At 45.0% G+C, this 18549-nt stretch overlaps 1 long non-coding RNA gene across 1 annotated transcript; it reads right to left on the bottom strand.

Moving 5' to 3' along the window:
- Window positions 1–964: 964 nt before the first annotated feature.
- On the bottom strand, window positions 965–18038 carry LOC148135772 (uncharacterized). Its single transcript, XR_015754916.1, has 3 exons — window positions 17930–18038; window positions 7140–7709; window positions 965–1085 (listed from the first exon to the last, which is right to left on the bottom strand). It is a non-coding gene; the product is annotated as an uncharacterized LOC148135772 (long non-coding RNA).
- Between the last annotated feature and the right edge of the window lie 511 nt (window positions 18039–18549).

Raw genomic sequence — 18549 nt, forward strand, 5'->3', positions numbered from 1 at the left:
TGCTTAATTTGCTCTGGTCACCGATTAATTTGTCATTTAGGTAAATCTGCTCAGTGTTCCTACTCAGACCAATACAGGTTGTCCCTCCACAGCAGGAGATAATGTTTACTGCTTTATACTGGGTTCTTTTGGGGGGGGGGGGGGGGGAGGCGAACGGTGTGTGTAACATTCTGCTGGCATTTATCTGAAATGGCAAAACACCAGTGCAGCCAGACTAGGGATCGACTCTGGAAATGTGGGGAATGCCAGAAGGGAATTCTTTACCCATCCCACCTGGAAACTGGCCAAACCAGTCAGACTGAGGAGCTGTTCACTTGCTCTGTGTGTGTGTGGTGGAAGGGATTCACTCAGGCAGCCATCCTGCTGAGACACCAGTCAATTTACTGATAGCCACAGTTGAAGGATTTTTTTCTCTTTTTCATGCCAAGTAATGAACAATGGTTTTGGCAGCTGATAAAGTTGTGCACACAGAGATCTTAGCTTTGGAAATGTTCACAACATTGTTGAACATGCACAGATTCACACTGGGTACAGATTTTTATTTTCTTTTATTCATTCACAGGATGAGGGTGTCGCTGGCCCGGCAGCATTTACTGCCCATCCCTAATTGCCCAGAGGGCAGGTAAGAGTCAACCACATTGCTGTGGGTCTGAGGTCACAATGTTGGCCAGACCAGGTAAGGATGGCAGCTTCCTTCTGGAAAGGGCATTAGTGAACCAGATGGGTTTTTCTGACAATCGATTAATGGTCATCATTAGACTCTAAATTCACAAGTTTTTTTTAAATTGATTTCAAATCCTCCCATCTGCTGCAGCAGGCTTTGAACCCAGGTCTTCAGAACACTATCTGGGGTTTTAGATTAATTGTCTCGCGACAATACCACTCGGCCAATACTGCCCCACATCGCTGTCCATCTGCACAGAGTGAACAGTGATTTTCTGGTTCATCAGAACTGGGTAATCACACATACGTTTGCTCAATGATTGCAGGAGTTGGATGTTGATTGGCAATTGACATCCATCTCCAAACCATGTATCCTGGGGTTTGTTTCTGGTGATGATTGGAAGCACCATCAGTCTTGTTATCTTTTGGGGATAAAAACAGTTTCAATTAGCTTTCTGTTAAATGCATGGCAATCAATTCTATCTCACAACTCTCAGGCACATTAGTTTCTTTTGAAGGGCTCTCCATCTCCCCAACCTCCTCCATCCTTACCCCCAACAGTACAATAATCTCATAGAGTCTCTTTGTGACTATGAATGAGACAATCTGATCAGCTGCTACTTTCCCTAATCCTGTGTCAAGTTGGATCTTAAACTCCCCTTACTGCAGTTGTGATCCTGCATCATTGTACAGTGTTGCTCGTATTTCATGTCTTGGCCTATCAGTGTTCATGATACTGCATGTAGTATATGGGGCCAACAATGTAGGAGTTTAGCTCTTTCCTTCCACCAACAGCAGTAGAATTGTACTCCAACAAAACTTACAGAATCACGGCCCCGCATATCCCCCAACTTACCTCTTACCATCAAACTAGAGTATCAATCCTCATTCAACTGGGAGAATTCAGGAGGGCATGTCAGTCACAGCAGCATGAATACCTAAAAGTGAGGTGTTAACCTGATGAAGTTCCCAAAGAGGACTACTTGTGTGCCTAACAGCATAAGCAGCAAGTAATAGACAGAGTGAAGCAATCCGGGAAACAACAGAACAGATCTAAGATCTGCAGTCCAACAAAATCCAGTTGTGAATGAAGTCAGAGCACATCTGGAGTTCTGAGAACAATTCTCTTCAAGATATTAACCAACAAGAATGTCAAACTGGATTATCATAAAACTTTTGATATTCATATATTTACAATCAGTGTTCAATTCACCAAATATAGCTGAAGGTAAAGATAATCTTCAAGTGATTGTAATAGTGGAGACATCTGAATACTTGATCAGCAAATTAAAGCCTGTTGTGTTTAGATAGTAATAATTTTAAAGAGATTTTAAAAAGTAAGGTGACTTGAGTACAATGGAAGAAGTTGATTGGTGGGTAGCTGATAATGTTGTTTTAATCTGAAGTTAATTTAAGATTAGTTAACAAATAAACACATGGTATGGAATCCCAGCCCCATGGAGTGCACATCCAGTTCCATGTGGGAAAACCAGGACACTTCTTGTGTGAGCGATAACCACAAGAACACGGAGGTGACGTGGGAAATGTCAGGAACACTCGTTTGACCACAGTTAAAGTACTGCACACACTTCTGATACCCTTATTCCAGGGTTAATGTGATCACACCAGAGAGGGTACGGAGGTGATTGATCAAAATATTTCTACAATTGGAAAATTTCTGCTCTGAGGAAAGGTTGGATAGGCTGGGGATGATTTCCGAGGAGGATGAGGTGAGATTTAATTGAAGTGATAAAATGCTGAGGAATCCAGATCGAGTGGATAGGAAGGAGCTATTCATTAACTGAGAAGTCAGAAACTGGAGGATTTAGATTGAAATTAATTCCCAGAAAGAAGGGGAGGGGAGAATTCATTTCACTCGGAGATGGTGGGGAGCAGGAACTCATTGATGGGGTGGCAGGGGCAGTAACCAGCTTCACATTACAATAAAAGGACATGGATGTAACTGAGATGCTGGAACATGCAGGGCTGCGGACTAAAGTCTGCAGAATGGGATCATTGTGATATATTTAATATTTCTCCAGAATATTAAACTCAAGTCCAATTTGAGAATTTATGAACATCATCCGACCTGAATTCCAAATGTCAGAATAAATTTATCAGAAAGTTACAGCACAGATCGAGGCCACTTGGCCTATCCTGCATGTGTTGGCTGTAATGGAATGACCCAGGCTTTACAGCGTTCTGTACTCACCAATGAGAGCAACAATTTCAGATTGCATACTCTGCCATCTATGTTGTTATAATCTGTTTTTTCAATGTATTTCTTTGACAGCTGCTCACCTTGTTTCCTGGTTTCTTTCCCAGCCCTAACTCCATTCCCCGTGGCCTTGAGGGACTACCATTTCTGCAATTTAATCTCTCCTGCCTTCCCCCGTGTGACAGACTACCTTTTTGTCCTTGTCTCACTCCCACCTTGCTCACAACTTGTTACATTTCTGATGGTTCCCAGACCTCTGTGACTTCACTGCGCCCCCTGGGTCAGTGGCACGAGTTTTGAATTCTCTTCCTCATGAGATAATCGGAAATCTTTCTGGCTGCAGTTTCCCCCAGATTTTATTTTGAAAAAAAAAAGAGGATTTGCGTCAGAGTCAAGTATTTGTGAGCCTTCATCCACAATCCTGAGCACTTAGACATAATATGTGACCCTCCCACAGATGTGCAGGTTTGATGGATTGGCTGTGCAAACATGGCCTGTAGTGTGTAGGTTAGGTGGGTTGGGTTAGCCATGGTAAATGTGGGGTTATGGAGGTAGGGTGGGACAGTAGGTCATTGCAGACTTGATGGTCCGAATAGTCTCTTTGTGCGCCTAAGGGATTCTGTAATTCTAACTAGTTGTGATTGTTGTCACGTTTTCCTAAGTCCAGGTTCATTCAACTCAGGTACACATACTGCCTTTTGTGTTTCTGTGGGTGCTCACTCAATCCTTTCCTTCTGATTTACATCACTTTCACACTGTATGTGAGGGTGGGAATGAATGTGTAAACCGAAACCCGTCACAAGTCAGGAACTGTTTCTGCTACTAGCATCACTCAACAGGAAAATAAAGATTCAGTCACAAATCTGACAGAAACACAGAAGTTATAATCACCAGGAAAGGCGTAACAGCTTAAAACTCTTTTCTTAAAAAAAGAGGCGGCTGAGAGACAACCTGGTACAAGTAGGAAGCTTTGTGTCTGTGTTTTCAGAGATTTGAGGTTGAAATCATTGGGTTGGAAGCATGTTTCATTGCCCCAGGTCATCAAAGGTGCTATCTAAATGTGCATCTTTCTTTCTGCCTATCTGTCTGAGTCAACAATCAGACGGATATGTTATTGTCTGACTGTTTTCCCAAATCCCTGATTGAATTTGCCTCCCCCCACAATCTCAGATGCCAGCTGCCTCTAGCCCACCCACAAGGACATGTTGAAGAGCATGACAGGAGAATGGATTGAAACCGAGTTCAATGCCAGAATGAAATAGGAAGAAGGAAATAAACGGGATTTTTGGATCCCAAGGGATACAGACTCCAGGATTAGTCCTTGTGGGCATTCCCGCAGTAACACGAGACAGCATTCCATGATGAGAGTTAAATCCGGGTGGCAGTAGAGGGAGCCACTGAACATGAGCAGGTTTAGTTCAAACACAGGAGGTTTGTTCAGTCACTAACAGTGTGTTAGACATGGGTGTGAAGTGAACAGTGAGGGGAAATGTTACCACAAGCTGCAGATGGATAACTTTCATTGGAACAGGAGGAAGCCATTCAGCCCTTCATGGCTGATTTGTGGCCTAAGTTGCAATGTTCAAAACTCTCCAAACTCATCAATAAACTCCTCTGCAACAGACAAGATCAATATTCAAAAACGAAACATCTGTAAATGCTGGGAAATCAGGAACAAATACAGAAATTGCTGGAAAAAATTCAGCAGATCTGGCAGCATCTGTGGAGAGTGAACCTTTGGGTCCAGTGACCGGTCAGGTGACCACCTGCAGCTGACCATTCTGCCTTTTCTGTAACACTCTCTGGAACAGGTTCTGGTGCGAGGGGAATGACACTGTCAATAACAACTGAGAGAAACAGGAGGACGTGCTCAATCAGAATAAAACTCATTTTGGTCTTTCACTTTTAATTCAACTGCAAAAATTATTCATTATCATTTCTGAAATAAGATAATAGGCCAGAAATCAACTCTTCATGTCATTGGGTCTGGGAGACTGTGTTAATTCTGACCTGGTCCAGCCTACATGTGAATCTAGACACTGAATAACGTGGTTGACTCTGAACGATCTCTTGGGCAGTTAGAATGGATGACAAATGCTGCCCCAGCAAGTGATGCTATGATCTAATGAACAAACAAAACAAATCCAATCGCTGTGGTTAGTTGTGAACTCGCCGGTGTTATTGCAAATGGACGAATGGGAAGGTTTATGGGGTAAAGGGAGAAGAATAGCATTCGGTGAGGTGATCCTTTGGAGAGCTGATGAGGCAATCAGCCTTCTTTTGCGCAGTAACAATTCTGTGAATATTTCATTCTGAGCCCTCTAAGGAAATATCAGGGCAGGGTTTGTAAAGAGGTCAGATTGAATGAGTGTCTCGGTGAACACAAGTGAGACACAAGTACAGAGAGGCTTTGGGATGGATTAAATTATATTTTATACATTTGCATAGTCATCAACATTACAGCAGTTAAAACTGGGAGTATAATTAGAGCAGCAAATAAATCTTAAATATTGATGCAGGTAAAGGGGATGCTGGGTGAAGATACCGCAGTTAGTGCTTATTTTATTTCAGGCACACCAGCCAGGGAGCACATCCTTCCTGTATCTATCCTCTCGAGCTCTTGAAGATTTTTGTTCATTGAAGTGTTTCATGTTTAGATACTCCAGAGAAGACAGCTTCAAGCTCCTCAATCTCTCCTGCCAGGGCAATGCTGCTGTTAGAATTCAATTCACTGGCATGTTACTGGCTTCTTCATGGACTGGAACTGGCAATTGAGACTGAAAGGTTACTGTCTAAAATATCTTCAATGGTATTGCCAGACGTGAGTGGTTTTAGGACAATGACCTTGGCTTGCAGGCATTGAGTGTCAGAGCACTTCCTGTTGTGGGGTATCCTGTTTAGATTCAATCTAAACAGATTAACTATTAGAACTGACTTGCACTGGCTCCGTCAAAGTGGTCAGAGCATTATGGCTGTCATCGAAGCTGGTAACAAACTTCCCATGGGTTAAAAATCGTAAATGATAGAGTAGGTACGAGGTCTGATAACACTGTTGGAGTATCGATATTGTTGTTAATCAGATTAACTCGGCAGGAGTTGACTGAATTTATATTGTCTCTTTCCGAATCTCAGGATGTCTCGCTGGGCAATAAGTCTCCACAAACAGCAATGTGACAAGGAGCAGGGATCATCTGTTTTGATTTAAATTGCTCTATAGCATTGCTGCTTCACAGCATCAGGTACAAGGTTGGAGTCCAGCCTTGGTCAACAGCCTGGGTGGAGTTTGCACATTCTCCCCAGGATAGTGTGGGTCCACTCCAGGTGCTCTGGTTTCCTCCCACAGTCCAAAGATTTGTGGGTGGATCAGTCATGCTAAATTGTCCATAGTGTCCAGGATTGTGCAGACTAGGTGGATCAGCCATGGGAAATGCAGTGTTACAGGGGTGGAGTGCTCCAGATGGGATGCTCTTTGGTTAGTTGGTGGGGTTTGATGGATCAATGCTCTCCTTCCACACTGTAGGGATTTTATTCCATGATTGAGGATAAAGGCGACACAGCAGGGTGTCCTTGGAGAAGGAGCATGTGGTGTGCATCAATTCTCCCGATGTCTTTAGATAGAGGTGGGCACTGCAGTGGATACAGTGCTTTATCTCCATCGCTGCCTCCTTACCCCCAACTCTACTTTGATTTGGTCCCTTCCCACTTTGTCATTTGTAATGGTTTGCTTTGCCTGTAAGGGGCGTTGTTTATAAATATTCAATTGGTTACATGGGTGGTTTACTGCTGGTGATTATATGTGAACCAAAATGGTGTAATGATGATGTTGATGGTGAGAAGGTTGCTCAGCTGTGTGAGAGAAATGGGGAATAAAGAATGCTTCACAGCTCACAGAATGAGAACTGAACATCTGTTAAATCAAACCAAAGGTTCAGACAGGGAGGGAATATTTCCCTGGAGCTTGAGTAACTGGAAAGTGATGGTGTCCGGGAAGAGACAGGATTTTGTTCTAAAGGGCATTTGAAATTTTAAAAACTGTTATATTCAGATAGTTTCATTTCTTTTCTTTTGGTTTTATTTATTGTGGAATAAATAGCTACAATATTTTAAAATCAAATTCACAAACATTGTGTTAAAGACAAATGTTAAATAAAATCCATCAAACCGTCCCTCACTGAAAACTGATGTGGACGTGCATTCGCCTGCAGAATCCCTGCCCTGCCTACTTCTTCCTACCCGGGCTCCATGGCTATATACATACCTGGGAGATAGCAGCAGGAGGCCATTCGGCCTTTCAATCCTGTCCACCATTCAATGGGAATCAGCTGACCAACCAGCTCAGTCTCCTGTTCCTGTTGTGTTCCAATCCCCTTTCATGACTTTACCTCGAAGAACTATATCTAAGTCCTCCTTTGGCTTCACTGCCTTTTGTTCCAGTGACGTTGCTGTGTGACTGTGTGGGTGTAGGCAGGGTTAATGTGATGGTGCTGCCTCCTGGAGGACGCACTCAGCATCCCTCATCATCCTGCAGTAACATCAACGGGGTTTCAGCAACTAAAGATAGAAACCGTTTCCAGGATATGGGCATCACTGGCCCAGCCAGCATTTATTCCCCATCTCTAGTTACCCTTGAGAAGATGGTAGTGAGCTGCTGTCTTGTACCATTCGCAGTCTGTTTGGCACAGATAGACCAACAATGCTGGGAGGGAGAGTGTCGCTGGATTTTGTTCAAGTTATTCTCCATCTTTGGTTCTTCAAATGCTGGTTAACTTAATCACGATCTGCACATGATTTTGAGATTTCAGTCTGCAAATCTTTACCATCGAGCACCCTGTGTAAAGGAATATGTACAGGTTAGAAATTCAGAGCAGACAATGCTAGCTTCTCTGGAATATCTTTTTCCCTTTCTTCCGCCAAAGCTGTAACGCTCCAGCCCACTTACTCTCTCCCACCATTCTGCCTCTGCTGTCCCGAATGTACCCGCCGCCATTCTCATGGAGTTACTGGTAAACAGATCCATGCCACCCCTTCCTGTCCTGGTTAGACTCTGCACCGTTTCTGGGTTCACTTCCTTTCCCTTCAGTTGCTGCAAGTCAATAATGCAACAGCAGAATAAATCAAAAGGAACAGAAAGGGAGGTGGCAGATCCTGGACAGAAGAGGAACCTTCAGTCTGGGAGAATGAGTGAGATCCTTCTTGGTTTCCCATTGGTTGATTCCAAGCATTATGACAAGTTGGGGATGGAACTTGGGCCCATGTGGGTATGGTGACACTTTGACCCCCCAACCCGTCAATACTACAAGCTGATACGTTCCTCCTCCAGCCAATCACAATGTCAAATGCTTTCCGCTAATTGCCCCAAAGCACATGCTCCAAAATCCACCCATATTCTGTACACATGCAGTTCTGGGCTTCCCCGCATATGTGTGGTCGCTGCCTCAGGGATTGTGGGAGTTGTAGCCCCCATGAAGCCACTGAAGACATGTTTCTGGATAGTGAATGAAAGGTGAGGGCTGGAGGGTGTTGTGTATAGGATCCCCATTCAGACACGGGCTGTTACTGGATTTTACTGAGACATCGGCTTCCACAACCTGATTTCTGACGTAAGGAACATAGATTCAGCCAATTGCGGGGTGGGGAGGTTAATAAGGGGTAGCAGATATTAAGCAGATGTAGCTCAGTGGCTAGCACTGCTGCCTCACAGCGTCAGGGACCCGGATTTTATTTCAGCCAGAGGCGACTGTGTGGAGTTTATACGTTCTCAGCATGTCTGTGTGGGTTTCCTCGGGTGCTCGAGCTTCCTCCCACAGTCCAAAGATGTGTAGGTTAGGTGAATTGCCTATGCTAAATTGCCCACAGTGTCCATCTATGTGCCAGTTAGGCCATTAGCTATGGGAAATGCAGGGTTACAGGGATAGGGTGGGTCTGAATGGGATGCTCATCATAGGTTGGTGTGGACTCGTTGGATGAATACCCAGTTTCTGCACTATAGGAACTCTATTATATTCTCATGAAGAAGAATGAACTGGTCTCAATGTGTTATGAATCTGTGGAATTCCCTATTCAAAATGCGGCGGTTGCCAGGACAATGAGCAGATTTAATGAAGAGATGCAGATGTTTAATTTGCAATGAGATGAAGGGTGAGAGAGAACAGGTCGGAAAATCCTCCTGAGACCGAGGTGAGCTCAATCATCACCGTATTAAATGGTGGAGCTGGTTCGAAGGGCTGCATTGCCTCTCCTGTGCCCAGTGCTTATCTTCTTACGGTAATAACTGGAAAGCTGAATCCAAAAATCACCAACTTCACCAAAGGAGATTTTGAAAAATGCAGGATAGTCAGGTGGATTAGCGTTCCAAACTTAGGTAGTGAGGAAGCATATAGGAGATAATGATTTTGCAATTTTAAACTGAGGGGAGACAGTGATTTATGGTTTTAGACTGTGCAGTACATTCACACTGTCCAGAATACTCTGTTGTGAATATCTATCCTATACTTTACTACAAAGCCAAGGTCATTGACAATGAAACGCAAAACACCCAGGAAACATTGCCTCACCTCGTAATCTGATAAAAGACTTCTGATAAATCTGGTTGAATTTAGAACACAGCTGGAAAGCTGGAAGATTAGATCCAATCCCAAGATCCTGTGCTTAAACAAAGGAGACTACAATAGGATGAGACAGGAGTTGGCTAATGTAAACTGGAAGCAAAGACTTTACCGTGGGAAAGTTGACGGACAGTGGGGGAATACCAAAGCAATTTTTCGAAGTGCTCAGCAAAAGTATATATCAGTGAAAAGGAAGGACTGAAGGAAAAGGAGTAATCTGCCATGAGTGGCTAAGGAAATAAGGGAGTCTATCAAATTGAAATAGAATGCATACAAATTGGCAAAGACCATGGAGAAACTCGGAGATTAGAAACACTTTAAAGATCAACAGAAAGCTAGATGGGATTGGGGGAGAAAAGTGATGAGTAGTTATCCCCAGGGCCGGAATAGCAGTTTACACTGCGAGAGGGGAACTTACTGTGTGGGGAACATATGGCCTCTGTAATTGTTGAAGCACTTAACTGTTCCCATAGAGATAATCCTGATCAAGTTAAAACTCACAGCACACTCCAAAGCTTGTATTTCCAAATAAACCTGTTGGACTATAACCTGGTATTGTGTGATTAATAAGTTTGTCCACCCCACCGCAACACCGGCTCCTCCACATCAGAATCCTGATAGATACCCTACTGAAACTGAAGCGTCTGTCAAATACTTGAGGGAGCCACAGGGGCGTGGGGGAGGGGTGTGCGTTTTAACCACAAAGCGCTAAACTGAACTCGACTTTCTAACTGCCGTTGCCATGGAGATAATACTGAGAGACAGTCTCTATTCAAAGTCCCAAACCACAAATGTATGAGAATGGGAGCTTTACATCGGACAGGCGGGGAGTTACCTGATGCTGCCTGGAGGTGGTCTGCATGTACACTATCCAGATAACTGCCATGTTTCATCAATAAAGACTCAAAGAAGACCTCTCAGAGTTCTGTGCCCAGTTATTCCTATCCAGCAGGGTTCAGGAATATGAGGACACAGCAATCAGTCTTCACAGTGGAGGTTACGAAGAACATGCCAGTAATTGAGAAGGAGACTGATGAAGGTGAGGTCCTAGAAATAACCATTATCGTGAAAGAGTTAGAGCTGGGCAAGCTAATCGAGCTAAAGGTAGACAAGTCTCATTGCCCTGATGGAACACATCCCAGGATACCAACAGAGTTAGTGGGAGAAATAGCAGATGCACTTAGAGTTATAGCATCCTGCAGCAGAGACAGGCCCTTTGGCCCAAACTGGCCCATACTGACCAGAATGTCCATCCACACTAACCCCATTTCCCTGCACTTGGCCCATTTGCTTCTGACCCTTTGCTATCCATGTAATTATCCAAATGTCTTTTACCTGTTGTGAGTGTACCCACCTCAACAACTTCCACTGGCAGCTCATTCCATATACATACCACCCTCTGTGTAAAACAGTTGCCCCTCAACTTCCCTTTTATTAGTTCCCCTCTAACCTTCAACTGATGCCATCCAGTCCTTGATTCCCTGGGAAAAAGACTGAATGCATTCACCTTATCCATGCCTCTCATGGTCTTATACACTTCTAGAAAAGTACCCCCTCAGTTTCCTCTGATCTAAACAAAAAAATTCTCGCTTGTCCAACCTCTTCCTATAACTCAGACCCCTGAGCCCTGGCAACATCCTTGTAAATTGTTCTGCACTTTTTACAGTTTAATAACTGAAACCTACACTGCATTCTTCATATTTCCAGTATTTCCCCATGGTGCTGGAACCGACGTGACAACGCCAATGAATTACAATCCATGATCGAGAATGAACTCTTTTCTAACAATCCCGTTTTCATAGTGTTTCCCATTGTGCAGGTATCCTTGTGTCTTTCTGGTTGCATGGTTAATTAAAGACTTGTCCTTCTACAAAGCAAAGCTGTGGCTTACTTGTTCCTGGGAAACGTGCCATGATTTTTCAGACTTTCAAAAACAAATGAAACCTCTCTCCACACTAACATGGACTTGGCTGTACCTTAGTAATGTTTCCAGTCACACTGACATTTGAAATATTCGCCCACGGACAGAATACACAGCTTTCCTTCCACATGAAAAAGCCAATGATATTCAGATCGGCAAGGATGAAGTAACTATCAGATCTGAACATGAAGTTCAATTTGAATTTCTCATCCACAAATCCACCCTTTCAGTACTCTACAACTGAGAAAACAACTCACCACGTTAATACAGGATGGATCTTTAGAAGACAATTATAGTATTAAATTGTAGTTTCTTGTTCCCCAAAGTTTTAACTGTCAGTCAAACAATTTATTTCTTCTGTGAACTGAAATCCAAACCAATCTCCTCACTCCTTTCCTCCACGCCCAGTTCTCACACTCTTTCTCCTCTCTTTGAATTCAGTTTCCTAGCTCTTCCTGCATACACTGCTTCCTGCACACTCTGGCCAAAACCCGCCTTACTAAAATGAACCAAATTAGAACTCTAATTGCAGGCCCGTCCTTGTCGCTTTCCATAAAAACCCTGAATCTTCACAAAAGAGTTCTGATAACTTTTTGCAAAATGCTGCACCACTGATACTCTGATCACATGTCAGGGGGCCAGGAAACGGGCCACACCCCTGGGTCCTGCTCCCAGAGAGAGGAAGATGCCCATGACAGATTAATCCCTCACACCACAACCTCCTTCCCAGGCACTGTGCATACTCCCACAATTGGCCAGCACTGCACCCATACACTGGTCTCCTCTCCTACAGCATGTGCTCCCAATCAAACAGGAGCCTGGGTGATTGACAGCAGCTGCTGCCCAATATATCAAAATCCCTCCAGTATGGAAACTGGCCCTTCGGCCAAACAAGTCCATAATGACCCTCCAAACAGTAACTTACACAGACCCATTCCCCGACCCTATATTTACCCCTGACTAATGTAACTAATACTATGGGCAATTTAGAATGGCCAATTCACCTGTCCTGCCCATCTTTGGATTGGGGGAGGAAACCGGAGCACCCGGAGGAAACCCGCTCAGACACGGGAGAATGCACAAACTCTGGGTTTGGCTGGAATCGAAACCGGGTACCTGGTGCTGTGAGGCAGTAGTGCTAACTACTGAGCCGTCTCTATAGACGGGAAGGGGTGGGGCTGGAGAACTGGGGTAATGAGATTGTAAACAATGAATGAAGTTGGAGGACACTGGGGGATGGACAGGTCAGTGAGCGACAGGATCAGTGCAGCAGCAGGAGGGGATCCTGGACAAACTGAGCAATGGGAGAGTCTGACAGGAGAGAAACTACAGGAAGGTTCTGTTTAGAGGCTCAGGCAGGGACAGCTGGGAGACAGCATGGCCTGGTGGCTTGGGCAGGTTTACTAATCAGCCTCTTCAAAGATGCTGTTCCTCAACTCTGAGCCTGATCCTCCTGGTTCAGAGGTAAGGACACTGCCACTATTTCCTGGTGGGCAAGGGATACGGGGACTGCCTTTCAAAAGGAATTCAACTGTGTTGGTGGCATTAACAGGACTCAATACAGACTCACTGACAAAATGCTGGTGTACTTGAACTTTATCCAGAATATTAACACCTATAACTGGGCAACGCAGACCCCAATGTACAGAGTTAAATCCTGGATTCTAATAACAGGAGAACTGGGGTAATGAGATTGTAAACAATGAATGAAGTTGGAGGACACTGGGGGATGGACAGGTCAGTGAGCGACAGGATCAGTGCAGCAGCAGGAGGGACTCCTGGACAAACTGAGCAATGGCAGAGTCTGACAGGAGAGAAACTACAGGAAGGTTCTGTTTGGAGGCTCAGGCAGGGACAGCTGGGAGACACGGTGGCACAGTGGTTAGCACTGCTGCCTCACAGCGCCAGAGACCCGGGTTCAATTCCTGACTCAGGCGACTGACTGTGTGGAGTTTGCACATTCTCCCCGTGTCTGCGTGGGTTTCCTCCGGGTGCTCCGGTTTCCTCCCACAGTCCAAAGATGTGCGGGTCAGGTGAATTGGCCATGCTAAATTGCCCATAGTGTTAGGTTAAAGGGGTAAATGTAGGGGAATGGGTGGGTTGCGCTTCGGTGGGTCGGTGTGGACTTGTTGGGCCGAAGGGCCTGTTTCCACACTAAGTAATCTAATCTAAACAGCTTTGTGCATGGGAAATCATGTCTCATGAATTTGACTCAGTTTTTTTGAAGAAGTAACAAAGAGGATTGCTGAGGTCAGAGCATGGACATGATCTACATGGATTCAGTAACGTGTTTGACAAGGTTCCTCATGGGAGACTGGTCAGCAAGGTTAGATCGCATGGAGTACAGAACTGGCTCGAAGGTAGAAGGCAGAGGGGGCTTTTCAGGCTGGAGGCCTGTGACCAGTGGAGTGTCACAAGGATTGGTGCTGGATCCACTACTTTTCATCACTTATATCCATGATTTGGATGTGAACATAAGAGGTATTGTTAGTAAGTTTGCAGATGACACCAAAATGGGAGGTGTAGCAGACAGGGAAAAAGATTACCTCAGAGTACAAGGGGATCTGGATCAGAAGGGTGAATGGGGTGAGGAGTTCAGTTCAGAAAAATGCAAGCTGCTGCATTTTGGAAAAGCAAACTTTAGCAGGACTTATACAGTTTATAGTAAGTTCCAGGGGAGTGCTGCTAAACAAAGAGTCCTTGGAGTGCAGGTTCATAGTTCCTTGACAGTAGAGTAGCAAGTAGATAGGATAGTGAAGGCGGCAATTGGTCTGCTTGCCTTTTTTGGTCAGAGCATTGAGTGTAGCGGCTGGGAGGTCATATTGGGGCTGTACAGGACATTGATTCGGCAACTTTTGTAATATTCCATGCAATTCTGGTCTCCTTCCTATCAGATGGATGTTCTCAAACTTGAAAGGGGTCAGAAAAGAAGTAGAGGATGTTGCCAGGGTTGGATAGGCTGTTTGCCCTGGAGCGTCAGAGGCTGAACGGTGACCTGAAAGAGATTTTTAAAATCAGGCCGGGCATGGATAGGGTAAATAGACAAGATATTTTCCCTGCGGAGGGGGGAGTACAGAACTAGGGGACTGGGAAGGGAGGGTAGGCAGAGAGGGGGTGGGCGGAGGGTCAGAGAGGGTGGATGGATCGAGAGGGTTGGGACAGAAATGGGTGGGGACAGAGGGGGGGATAGAGAGGGGAGGCACAGAAATGGATGGGGACAGAAAGCGGGATTAGAGAGGAGGGGAACAGACAGGGCGATCAGAGGGGGCGACCGACGGTTGGGGGGGCGACCGACAAAGAGGGGGAACAGACGGGGGGGGGGGGGGCAACCGATGGAGGGGGGAAGAAGACGGGTGTGCGACCGACAGGGGGGCGACTGACAGAGGGGGGACAGACCGAGGGGGCAAAAGATGGGGGGACAGACCGACAGATTGTGGGACAGACCAACGGGGGAGGATGACGGACGAGGTGGGGGAGCCGACAAAGGACTGACCGACAGGAGGGGGGGAACCAGACAGAGTGGGGGGAGACGGGGGGGGAACAGAGAGGGGGAAGATGGAGAGTTATTTTATAGATCTACAACTCAACCCTGTTCGTGTTTTCTCCTCCTCACCTTAATTTCCTCTGAAGGGCTCAGAACAACTGCATAGTTCCTGGAAAGTGGAATTTCAGGGAGATCAGGTGCTGAATGTAGCATTTGGGACACTGACCTTTAATGGAATGTGCTGGTCAATAAATGGACTCTGGTTTGATTCAACTGTCCGTGTGGTATTTGCACATTCTCCCCTTGTGTCTGCGTGGGCTTCCTCTGGGTGCTCTTAATTTCCTCCCACAAATCCAAAGACATGCAGGCTAGTTGGATTAGCTTTGGGTAATGGTAGGTTACAGAGTTAGGGTGGAATATTGTTCCGATGGTTGGTATGGTCTCATGGGCAGAAAGGCCTGCTTCCACACTGTGGGGATTCTGTCACTGAGTATAGGGGTTAGGAGGTCACGTTGTGGCTGAGTAGGGCATTGGTGAGGCCAGTTTTAGAATACTGCATTCAATTGTGGTCTCCATGATTTCAGAAAGATGTTACCAGAATAGGACTCAACCTCTTAATGGCAAGTTCTTGGGAAGTGTTGACAAACAAACAGACCACGGAGTGTAGTTTGATTGTTCCTTGAAAGTGTGGTTGAAGGTAGACAGGTCAGTGAAGGTGGTGTTTAGTATGCTAGCTGTTATTGGGCAGTGCATTGAGGATAGGAGTTGGGAGATCATGTTTCGGTTGTACAGTTTATTGGCTCGGCCACTTTTGGAATCCCCAGACTGCTTTCAATTCCAGTCTCCCTGTTACAGGAAAGATGTTGGGAAACTTGCAAGAGTTCAGAAAGGTTTTACCTTGTGGTGCCAGTATTGGAATATTTGAACCATAGGGAGAGGCTGAATAGGCTGAGGCTATTTCCCTGCAGCACTGGACATTTTAGGTGGCTTTATCGCACTTTATAAAATTATGAGGAGCAATGATAGGGTGACTAGTCATGGTTTCTTTTTTCCCAGGGTAGGGGAGAACAAACAAATGTGAATCTTTTTTCCAATGTGGAAATGACAAATTCTAGAGGAGAGATGGCAATTTTAAAGGATGTGAAAACCGAAACAACTGAAGATGCTGGAAACCAGGAAGAGAAACAGAAGTTTCTGGAAAAGCTTAGCAGGTCTAACAGCAGGTGCGAAAATAAATTAGAGTTAACGTATCTGAGGAAGGGTGACCAGACCAGAAACTTTAACTGATTTTCCTTCACAGATGCTGCATGACCTGCTGAACATTTCCAACAACATCTGTGCAAGTTTAAACGGAGTTGTTTGGAGTATATACCTGAGAGGAACTTTATAAAGTGCGAGTGAGACCACATCTGGAGAAATGACAGAAGTTTTGGTCCCTTTATTTAAGGAAATACGTCATTTCATCAGAGGCATTTCACAGAAAATTGACTGGGATGATCCCTGGTTTGCAGGGATTATTTTTTAAGAAAAGACTGAAGAAGTTGGGACTCTACTCACTGGATTTGGGAAGAATGAGAGGGGATCTCATTGTAACATGCAGGATACTTAAGGAGTTTGACAGGGTAAATACTGGGAGGATGTTTCCCATCATGAGGGAGTCTGGAACCAGATTCTGGGTCAGTCACGGAATCATGAGTTCTGATTTGGATTCGTCAAGTTTAAGGCAACACCGACACGGGTCAGGGGTTTCATTAGCAATGGAGCTGGAATGAGGTGGAGATAAGCAACATTTTAAGAGATTGGAATTTCTGATGTTTGTGATTGTGTAGATGCCTGAAGGTCACCTTGGGGTCAGATATGAGAGCAATATTGTGAAGAGTGCGGTTCTGCCTCAGATAGTTCCCAGGGAGAGGGAGGGGCTCAGCAGTAAGGGAAAGTAATTTGTAATAGCAACTGAAGGCAATGGGTTCAATCATTGCAACGGTCCGTTGCAGGAAATTGCAGCCAATCGCGTAGTGAGAGCGTGATGAGCAGTTTGATAACTGAGTAATGGAGAGCGATGATGGGGAGGGAGAGCTGGGCATTGTCAGTGTACATGTGAAACCTAACACGGTGCTTTTGGACAATGTCACCTCCTGGAAGTATGTAAATGAGAAACAGGAGGGACCAAGGAGAGATCCTTAAGGGACACCAAATACAAGGAATTCAGAAAGGAAAGGGAGAGTCGGGATGGAGCAGGTTTTCCAACAACGGTGGGGTCAAATATTAGTTTGTAGCAGAATGGGAGAGAAGGACATAACCAGAAAAGACAGACAGGTAGAACAAGGAACAATATGTGATTTGGTGAGGGGGAGTGATGAGGAGGAGGAGCAGCAGCCCAACTCCAAAAGCACTATTTCTACATTAGTGACATCACCCAACTCCACCCTAGTCTCAGCTCATTGACCGAAATACTCGTCCATCCCTGTGTTATCTCCAGACTTCATTATCCAAACACTCCTGGCCAGCCTCCCATATTCAACTTACATGTAATCTCAAGAGTGTCTAAAACCCGACTGCCCAAGTGCTCACTTGTACCAAAACTTGTTGATCCATCAAAAGGCTCCTATTAACAAGCAACAATTTAAAATTCTCACCCTTGATGTAATTCCTGGCTGTGAACACCCCTGTCTCCCTGCACCACACAACCTGTGAGACCCCGACAACTCATTTTCTTTCAGACTCCCAACGATGAGTTTATTGATTGCTTCAACTGTCTGGCTGTTTCTACCGTTGCCAAGGCAACGCGGTCTGGAATTCCCACCCTAACCCCCTCAGACCTGCTTTCCTCCTTTAAGGTATTCCTGAAAACCTGCTTATTTGGCAATTCTTTTGATCACCTGACCTAATATCCCCATCTGTGGCCTTACGTCAGAAGTTCTCAATAGTATTTCTGTGGATTTATAAACATGATAAAAAAAAAACAAACTGTTGTTGATTTGCACATACATTGTCAACTCTTCAATGTTACTGAGTGAATAATCTATAACAGCTCTTACCAAACACATTGTGGGAGCACCTTCACCACACGAACTGCAGCTGTACAAGGAAGTCAAACATCACCTTCTCCACAGGCAATGGGGCTTTGGCACTGATCATTGGTATCTGTGGAGGGAGAAACACACAGTTGATATTTCAGGGAGTGCAAAATGCATTATAGGGAGGGAAAATGGTGCAGAATTTGGGATTTTCAAATTTGCGTTTTAGAATGTGCTGTAAAACCTTTTCAAGTTCTGTAAAACCTCTTATCCCATACCATGAAAATTTCCTCCTCTTCCTGGTCAATATGTCTTTCCTTTCCCCTGCCCTTCACCTTCACACATTTCCAATGCCTTGGCCACAACAACACTGTGCTGTCAGTGAAGTTTATCACGTGGTTGAGTATAGTCCCGCCCCTCATTCACTCCGATTGGTTGAAGGACCAACTAGCACCTCTAGCCCCCGCTCCCCCACTCTTATTGGTCCTGCGCTGACATCAATAAACTGAGGTCCATTGTGGGCTGGAGCATGCTCAGTGCTTCCTGCTTTTGCTGTTGTTCATCAGGTGGAAGAGAGAGAGGGCTCATCCTTGTTTCTCCTGATGTCAGACAATAACAACAACTACCTGCATTGTATGGAG

The sequence above is a fragment of the Chiloscyllium plagiosum genome, unplaced genomic scaffold, assembly GCF_037043375.1.
Source record: "Chiloscyllium plagiosum isolate Xiang-an unplaced genomic scaffold, Cpla_swu_hap1 HiC_scaffold_48, whole genome shotgun sequence".
NCBI lineage: Eukaryota > Metazoa > Chordata > Chondrichthyes > Orectolobiformes > Hemiscylliidae > Chiloscyllium > Chiloscyllium plagiosum.